Source organism: Centrocercus urophasianus, unplaced genomic scaffold (assembly GCF_019232065.1).
Source record: "Centrocercus urophasianus isolate 14NV4802_14NV808 unplaced genomic scaffold, USGS_Curo_1.0 seq_30, whole genome shotgun sequence".
Lineage (NCBI taxonomy): Eukaryota > Metazoa > Chordata > Aves > Galliformes > Phasianidae > Centrocercus > Centrocercus urophasianus.
The window spans coordinates 11,475,815-11,485,478 of NW_024884867.1; the positions used below are offsets into that span (position 1 = coordinate 11,475,815).

At 41.6% G+C, this 9,664-nt stretch overlaps 1 long non-coding RNA gene across 1 annotated transcript; it reads left to right on the top strand.

The window, feature by feature from the left end:
* Window positions 1-6: 6 nt before the first annotated feature.
* On the top strand, window positions 7-7,521 carry LOC122165508. The gene is made up of 2 exons (XR_006170527.1): window positions 7-834; window positions 2,211-7,521. It is a non-coding gene; the product is annotated as an uncharacterized LOC122165508 (long non-coding RNA).
* The last annotated feature ends 2,143 nt before the right edge of the window (window positions 7,522-9,664 follow it).

A 9,664-nucleotide genomic window follows, 5' to 3' on the forward strand; every position in this document is an offset into this window, starting at 1 on the left:
AATAATATTATACAATTCTAATGCAGAAACAACACTTGATTCTCACATGAGGATGCAGTGAGAACAGATGCATGAAGTGACATGAGTATTTTGATCAGTACAAGCTTGACAGAAGATGTCTTTCCAGAGAAAATAGGCTAAGGCAGAAGAGTTAACAAATACTTGTTATTTTTGGCACTCAGAGTTCATGGACATGATTTTCAAAGTCATATCACTCAGCCCAAACTCATGTATGTCTGAGGTGAAGCACAACCCAGCGTTCCAGGCAGCAGTCGCTTTGCTTTTAGAGGAACAGGATAAAAAATACTTCACCTCAGTTATGTGCCAGCCATACTTTATGCTACCTCCTGGTTTTAGGGATAAAGGGCTGCCTGAATTCAGCTTGTTATGTGCCTCAAAAACAGTCACTGGTGCGTCCTCAGCTGGAGCAAAGCTACTTTTCCCTGTCCTGTGAAAGAGAACTCCGGGGTCTTCTGGTTTGTAAACTGTTCAATAACCAAGGCTTTGAGGCTCAAGAGTGGCCAAGCATTTTGAATAAGGGTGGCAGAGAAGTGCAGCCTTTGGCTGCTGCAAGTGCTCTTGTTGGTATTGTGCCTTTGCTGATCTTGTTTCTTTCTCCACCACTAATTTTCCCTTGTGCTCCTTTGAGCTGACTTGTTTGGTGGCTTTGTTTGATTAATCCGCTCTGTTTTGCTTTTAACTCCTCACCCTGTGCTGCAGAATGACACAAATAGGAAAAACATTAACAGGAGTAACAGGGCTTCGGTGAATCTGGTGGATGCTCGTGACATTAAACCCCAGCCTGTTGACTCCTGGGTCTAATTTGCATGCATGGTAGGTCATTTTAATGGTAATTGGTGCTAGTGATTAACTTGTCTTTTGCATGATCTGTTTAGCTGTGGAATCTCTACAAGGCTAACTGCTAACTGAGTCCTTTCAGAGAAAGGAAAATACATTTGAAAACGTGGTATTTATATTATTTATTGTGTCTTTAATGAAACTCAATCAAACACTCCTGTGTGATTAAAAAATAATCTGTCAAATAACCAGACAGCACAGTAGTATCTTGACTGATTGGCCGTCAGCCAGAATGTGGAATATTTCTCCTGGAAGGCCATGGGAATGAATTTAAATAGTGTGTTTCTACTTCCAACGATTTTTTTTCTTCCCTTCAGACTCATTAGAAGGATTAGCCTGAGTCTAAAAGAAAAAGCTTATCCTTCTCTGTTTATGGATGTCCCCTGAGGTTCCCTAGAATTACAAAGCCATGCCCATCTGCAAGAAAGCTGCTGCCTGTGCACAGTTACTTTGCAAGGGGAGGTGATTTTGATTGCACAATAACCGTCAAGCTCCCACTTCCCAATTCTTTCTTATTCTGTTAAAGAAAGGCGCCATTTAGTCGCCTTACAGCTCTCTGCCTTTGCCATGAGCCAAGCCCCTTATAATGTCACTATCCTTCCTTTATTTCCTGCTACTGCTAATCTGTCTCCCCCTGTTTTGCTAGACAGTGCTTTACCCTGGTTGTACCATCCGTCACTGTCAGACGTGATGCCCCATTTGGAATAGCTGATTTTGTGCCCCTGGCTGGCTGAAGGAACACCTAAGAAATGGTTGCAAAGGCCATTGGAGTGGACAATAGGCCTTTGAGGCTCAAATTCCCAAAAGCGGAGTGTTGTCCACTCTCATAATCAGGCATGGAAATCGCATGCACTAGTGGGGGAGAGAGCTCTTGTATGTGTGGGGTTTTCATTTTTGAGGTCTCCCCAGAAATGCTTCTCCTTCTTTTAAGGCTCTAGTACAAGTGCTGTGTGTTTGCAGGTTGTTTCTCTTCCTGGGTTGGAAGCGCTTGGCCAGAGCAGTCTTTAAAGCCCCCTGGTAGCCTTGTGTAGCCACGGGCAGCCCCTGGCAGTGTTGGCCTCATGCAGCTGGTCGGTGCTGTGCATTCTGCCTTGTTGGCTCAGCCAGAGGACAGGGATAAACATGTGCAGTGCCTGCACACCTCCAGTCTTGCGCGCTTCTTCTTAGCAGTGAATGCGTATGGGTGGGACTTTGAATGCAGGCTGTGATCATTTTCTCCCAGTCAGACCTTTCAACAAACCCATACACTGGGATACATTAGGATTTCCCTTCATTGTTCTACCAGTAGGGGATGGAGATCACCAGTGCCACGTTGCTTGCTGGTATTGATCAGTTCTGGCTTTATTTTGCAGGCCTAGAGTCCAACCACATTTTTTTTTAATTGAGGCGGAGAAAAAAACATTGAATTGACACAGGATTTCATCAGTCACCACTGCCATTCCGATCTGGAGGGCGCTGCATCACTGACAAGGCTGCGGATTCTAAGAAAATGCAGGGAGAAAACACAACTGACTGCCATTGCCAACCCCAGAGCACCATGCCTTACAGCAAGACAGTTTGCTTTTTAAATCAGTTACATTCCCACCAGACATAGCTGCCTCCTGCTCCCTCCCACTCCTGCAAGAGTAAAGCAAGCAAGAGAAGAGAATCCAAGTTCCATCCGGCTGGCTGCATTCTTAGGTGACTCTTACATGTGGAAGGTGCCAAGAATGAGAAGCGAAGGTCGCGCAGCAGCAAAGAGGACAGCTTCATAAGTGAACTGCAGAAGATCTGAAACGATACCTTAGGTGTAGTCATGAAGATAATAGCACTTTTATGGATTGGATCCCGTGGTTTTCTTTTTGTTTTGGGGGATTTATTTTGAACTGTGAATCTAACACTTTTAAAGGGTTTTTGAAAAATGCTGAGGTTTTCTTCGTTATTTCAACAGGAATTGCAGGAATGTTGAGTGGGTTTATTGAATTTCAATGAAGAGAAAATACAGAACAAAAAATACTAAATGCTGGCCAAGTGAACTGGAGAGTAGATAGCAAAATTGATGCAAGCTGTATAAATCTGCTTTTAGAGTAAGCTATATCAATCACAGTGCTATAGTATCGTTATAATCTGATGTACAGTAGTTCTGCCTTTTGAATTCTGTAATGGCTCTGCTTTTATTTCCACATGAAGGTTTTAATGTCCCCGGTTCAGAAATGTATACTGAGAAATGGAGTTGGCTGGCTTTTTATTTTCTTATTCTCAAAGATTGCAGTAAGGAGCTTTTACATCTTAATCGTGTCAGTGTTACATTGATGACAACTAACAGTTTATTTTGCTGTAGCTGTTAACACATTGGAAGAAATAGAAGCTTCTTCACAGGATGTCTTATTTTGAACATACTATATGCAGTTTAGGTGGGTCTGTCATTTATGTTTGATGGTAAATTTATCACTGTTGGATCCATGTTTGCTTTGGGCTAAAGATCCTGGTGGAAATGTCATAAAGGGAACAGATTAGACATTTTTAAAATCATCAGCATTTCTGTGTTCCCTTGATTTTGTTTGGAGCTTACATGTTCTTGGTGGTATGAAAATCATCCACACGCAGATGTTCTCCTCTTAGATGCCATGGTGTGCTCTGATAAGGCAGAATTTTTACCTCATGAGAACAGAGAACTATGCTGCATCTACAGAATCTGATAATGCCGTGAACTAAGTGACTTTAGATCACTGATTTCCTCCAGGCATTGGTCAAGAGAGGACAGCAGAAGAGAATAGGAAGGAAATATCTCACCAGTAGCATCACAGGGCTTTTGCTGATTTTGTTTGGTTGCCACATTTAATTCTAAATAAGCTCCTAAAAGTGGTGTGACTGGAAAGCACATTTTTGAGCCTAACAAACATCATTCGGGGTTTTCAGTGCCTGCCATTTCCTTTGTAATTAAAAAGGGGAAATATCCAAAACCTTGCCTCACCCAAAATATTACTGTAATAGTAAACGTCTGAAGTTTTTGTTTAAAAAAAAAAAAATGAAAAAAAAATGAAAAACACACAAAAAAAGCAAGTACCAAGAGCTTTCTATCTTCATGAGTATATTGAAAAATTGACATGAATACATATATATAAATAAATAAATCTATATATCTATATATATATTGTTGTGCAGAGGATAGGTTAATAAAACCATGTAAAGTAGTTTGCAGGAGAGGGAAGCATTTGTTGATTCAGGGAAAAAGACTGATGCCAGAAGCTGTCAGTGGTTTGGATGATGCATGTGCTCCTTCACCCTCCTCCCTTTTGACCCTCATCTTCTATGTACATTGCAGTAGTTACTTCTGGATCATAGAGAAGGTGAAGTTGCTCAGAGCAAATTAAGATAGCGAATATTTGTGGGGTTTTCACCTGCATGAGAGTCCTGTTGGACCAAAAATGCTCAGCAGATCAAGGGAAGCAGAGATGCATCTGTGATTATCAACATCTGTGTCAGAGGCAGTGTCTCTCTATGTGTAGACATAAAGTGTGGCAATGAAACCAGATACATAGTCTGACTGTATATTATATCAATGGTGCTCTTTTCATACTTGTTCTGCCAATACGCGGAGACCCTTTTAACCAAGCTACACAGAAACGTTTTATATCACTTTTGGTTATGTACTTGGTGTATTCTTTTTGTATATGAAAGGATTTTTTTAAAAACGTTCAGTAATTAGCAATGGAACCTGCTTTGTAGCTAATTAGAACAGTTGAAGAAAAGGGCCGTGCTGTCAGTCTGTCCCTGATCTACTTCAAACCATATATTTACCAAAGGAGTCTGAGCAAAAGTTCATTTAAAATAAAGACCTGACTGTTGAGTCTCTGCTAAGACTTTGTGATTTAGTTGTTGTACAAATATTTCAAAGCCAGCAAGAGGTTAGAAGAGAAAAGTGCAGGAAAGGGGGAAGTGATGTGACTGGGGCCAGTTATGTCCATGCCGCCTGTGCCAGGTGTCATATGGCTCTCAGTGGGGCACTACAAGGACACTCAAAATCTGTATGGCTATCTATTTTTGTCTCTGTCATTGGTGAATCAAACTAAAAACACTAAGGAAGACTTGAGAAGCAAATTTAGCCCCATCCAACTTCCCCCCCGAAGACCTTTTCATATTTATACTGCATCCTCTGTCAAGCAAACCTCCCTGTCAGGTTAGATGGAATTGGCTGCCCAGGCTTGTTGTAGCAAACTGTTCTTCTTCCTTTTCCCTGGAATAAAGTGTTCTTGGCTTCCAGTTGAGAACGTGGTTTATTGCAACAAAAAAGCAAAGGATAGTACATAATAGGTGAAACACCAAGTCCACGTGCCAAGACGTCCTCCTAGGAAACAACACCTTACTTCTGCCCTTCCCATGCCTTACAGTAATGAATTCCTAGGTATGTAGCAATAACCAATAATGCATCATTTATGTTACCTTGTTTGTTATTTTTTCTTCTCACCAAGCTGTTGTTCAGATGATTAGGAAAGAAAATGGATTGGGAATGACTTGCATATGAGACTGTTGCCTTGTACTATCAGCTCACAGGCCAAAATCTCTAGCAAGATACTTTGAACTTAGTTTGGTGATTTATCCAATGTCCTTTTCGTCTGTGGCCACACACCAACGTCTGGAATGCGTTGGTGAGATGTGTGTCCACACCTGTCCCTCCATCCCTCCTCGTTACTGCAAGTGTGACTGGGCTGGTTGAGCGATTCTGGAATGTGGGTAAATAAGCCAGTAATTGTTGAGTTTGTTCTGGCAGCAGGGACAGTATGTTAAGAAGGGAAAGTGGCAGTGTGTGTAACTAATGCTGCAGTGTGGTCTAGAGGCTCCTGCTCAAAGGCAGGCAGTGCTTTTTAGGGCTCAGGTATGTGACCTCCTCTTTTCCTGTTGGTTCCACTGTGAAAACTGGAGGCAGTCTGTCTGCAAAGAGCAGAGATGTATAGAAGAGATTTATACCTGCAGAAATTTAAGTGGGAGGGGTGGTTGTGGAAGGAGAAGATAGGTGTTGCAAGACTCCTAGTAAAGAGGAGGAAGAAATTTGATGGCCCAGTAAGGGCTGAGATAATGGGATGGAAGAGATTTCTGATGGCAAATAACTGCTGAACTTTCATCCCAGGAGATGGCTTGCTCACCGCCCAGGCATATTCAGTAGGCTGTGGAGGTTAAACAGAATGGAAAACCAAGTAACAACACTGACGGGGCCACTTAACATTATGTGTCAAGACTGCCAGAGAAGCATCAAATTGGGCTGTAGAGTGGATGAGTGATCAATCCTTCCAACTCAAAGGATTCTGTGATTCTGTTTGTGCAGCATCCAGCAGAAAGGCAAGATGTAAGGACATTTTGTTTGCATTCTGTGTTGGAGCTAAAAAGTAATTTAGCTGTAAGTGTAACTTGACAAATGAAAGATGGTTGCCAGCTTGAAATGTTCCCCAGGGAGCAGCTTGGGCAGCCAGAAATCTTACAGGCAGAACACCTGAGTGTCCTGGTTCTACACTTGTGCGTTCAGACCCACAGATTCTAAGTGTACATATTAGGAAAGGAAATCTCATCTCCTTTGCCAAGACTTCAAAAAGGGACTGACTTGGGGACTAGGAACTGACTTGTTAGGTGATGCATTAAGGGGGTGGGGGTGGCATGTTTGTTAAAGCCAATTAGTAAGTTCCTGCCAACTGAGAGCAATAGTTTTCAGTGATGACTTCTAGCGTGCAGTTTATGCTGGCAAAGCAGTTTTCACTCCTACAGCAGTTTTGTTAGCTTGAAGGTGGTGAGTTACTTTCTGTTACTTGCCTTAAATTTGAGCTTATGGGCTCTGCTGCTTGTGAGAGAGAGGCACATTTTAAGCACTTGGAGTAAGTGAAGCTTCAGAAGCCACATGAATGCATTATAGATGGTTACAGTCCCTTCTGTCTAGCTGCCCACTCGCTGTAAACTGTAGTGTGCCAGTAAGTTCAGCCAGAAGTTTTGTCCTGTTGGGGTTGGATTACACTCTCAGTTTTTGAAGGTGTTTATATAGGCATAGTTTCTCGCAGTGTTTTCTTTTTAATGCCCATAAAATCTGGTGTTTCCTTATCTTTGTCAGAGAAATCCTCTGATTTATTGGTACAGTAACTAATCTAGTGCATTTAAAGGGAAGTTGTTATGAATCTCTTTTATTCTATCTTAAGTTTTACAGCGGGATAGGATGTTAGGAAGTCCATTTGCAATGAGGAGGAAGATAGTGCAGATACTACAAGGCCTGCCAATCTGGTTCTTACTTTTCAGAAAAACAAAGTAACTATAGACTAAGAAGCTTACTGGTAATTAGTAGCTAATGTGTTTGTAACTATCATGTGCCTTAAAATTTTCATGGTAGGAGAATAAAAAAGAAAAATAAATCAACAATGTGTTTTCTGTAATACTGCTCAACATTCTCTCTGTAGTTTAGACTGGTGGGGTTTTGCATTGTATTTACACTGTACTATAAATTGAAACACTTAGAATGGTTTGATTTTGCCAGTATGGAGAGGAAAAAAGGTGGATTATGCTTTTCATGGAACAAATGTTACCGTGACAGAATGTATTATTATTATAGGATCTTTCCATAATGCAGACAAGTAGAATGCTTGTTAGAAAACCAGGTATGTAGGATAACAATTTGGTGTGTTTTCAATAAACCATGCCTGGAAAGAATATATGTGCCCTTGGTTATCTTTTTGTTATATCAGGTATCTCAAATATTCTTTTGGCTTTGCAACAGCAGTTTCCTGTGGCAGGGAATTATTCAACGCTAGCTCAGGTCAGCACTCTGTGTTAGTAAAAGGTCAGTGGTAATGAGGGCAATTGGAATATCCTTTAAACTGGTACACCTGGAAATGTTTGATTTATTGCCATATGCTGTAGTTGTAGCACAAAGCCCTCTAAGGGCCTTTGGAATCTAGGCTATGTTTTTTCCCCCCTTTTTAATGTACAGGCCTGCTTCTTTGAGGAAGACCCCTCAGTCACTGCTCAGAGAACTGCACATTTGGGACCACAAACCTAACTTGATGATGTCTTTTCCATTTGAGAAGCTATTTAACCTCTCCCAATTTGGTTGTAAAATTTGTGTAATTTTACAGAGATTTCACATCTCTGAAATGTCTGCAAATATTCTCAAAAATCTAAGTGTAAAATAATAACAGAAAATCTTTTAAGTTCATCAATGCATGAGATTTGGTTTCGACGAAAAAATGTTATTTTGGAGATGTCCTAAACAATTTACATTTGTTACCATGCTGGGGGAAAAAACCCTGTACTGACAAGCCAGTGTTCCAGGTAACAACCAGTGACTGGCACATCTTTTCTGGGTAACTCTCCGAGTACTACCTCTCCCTGGCACATTCATCTGTGTTGAGAGAGTCAGTAGGGCTTCACCTAAACATATTATGGTTATTGGCATTCATGAAACGTGACAAAACCCTGTGAATCTTGACATGAGTGTTGTGCAGAGTCTTGCAGAGTTCAGGTTGGATTTTCTGTGAGTTAAAGGTTGATGAACCATTGCTGACCACAAGAGTTTGCTGCATATTAATGCCTGATTGTACCATTCAGAGGACTGTAAGGTTCCTTTTACTTGTGGATGCTTGCTGACAGCACTGGGAAGGTTGTCTTCAGCTCACTTTCCCTCTGTATTTCAGGTGCAGTGCGTCATGCATCCCTAGGAATCTTGTCAAGGCACTTCCAGATTCTGTTCTGGTGGTAGGAGGATCTATTTTCAAATGTGGTGGGTAAGATGTGAGCTCCTGAGCTTGGCATCTTGTTCCAAAGTAGCATCTGTATTGTACTGAAATGAGGAATCTGATTTTTTTTTCCCTCAGAACGCAGTAGTATGACAATGAATAGCAGATGCTGTGGGTAAGATACTGAGCTAACACAAATATGCTATTTCTACAACTGACCTTTATAGCTGTCAATGTGATTTCATTTTCAGCTTATCGCAGGTTGGGCAAACGGAGGCAGCAAGTCCTGCAGGTGAAAGGTAACCTGGTAACAACAGGCAGGAAATATCACAGCCCTCATCTGTTCAGGTTTCAACAGTGTCCCAGGAGAACATTCTGCCCTTACCGCTCTCTGCCTCTGTCTCACTGTGAAGATCCCTGTGTAACTAAAGAGCAGTGGCGTAACCTCAGCGTGGTGCTGGCGGTGGGTGCTGTGCTGCAGTGGGAAGCAGTTGGTTAGCAGTGGGCCCATCAGCTCAGCTCTACAGGCAGACACTAAAATTATTCTACGATTTTTAAGTGCGCAAACATAGCAAGCTGTTATTCATGTGATACTTAATAACTGATTCTTAATTGATTGATGGCTCAAATCAACTAAAGAAGCGTGCAGCGCAGCCCTGGGGGTGTTGTCTTTTTTTGGGGCGGTTCGGACCTCAGTCATCTCCTGCTCTCCTAGGGGTTTCTGGATGTTCACGTATGCATCTGATGTTTTTGACCCACAGCTCAAAATTTTTCATAGGGTGCTTCCACTTCCTTGTATCAGGAGGAGGCAGCTCCTGTACAAACACAAGATGCTGTTTGCTCTGCTGGGTAATTTCCTCTGTAACGATTGCTACACGAGTGCTATTATGCTTAATTCGGTATTAAAGTAGAAACCAAAAGGAACTTCAGCTGGCTTTGACTTCCTGATGAATTCACTTCCCTTGTATACTGATTTAAAGAATCAGTTCAATATTTTGAAAGATGTCCTGTCCCTTTGAGGTAACAGAGAGGTTGAGCAGAAACCAGGCCTCAATTTAATGTCTTGCCTCAATCACTAAGACTGCAAAGAGAGCAGCTGTCATTTCCAGAATAAAACT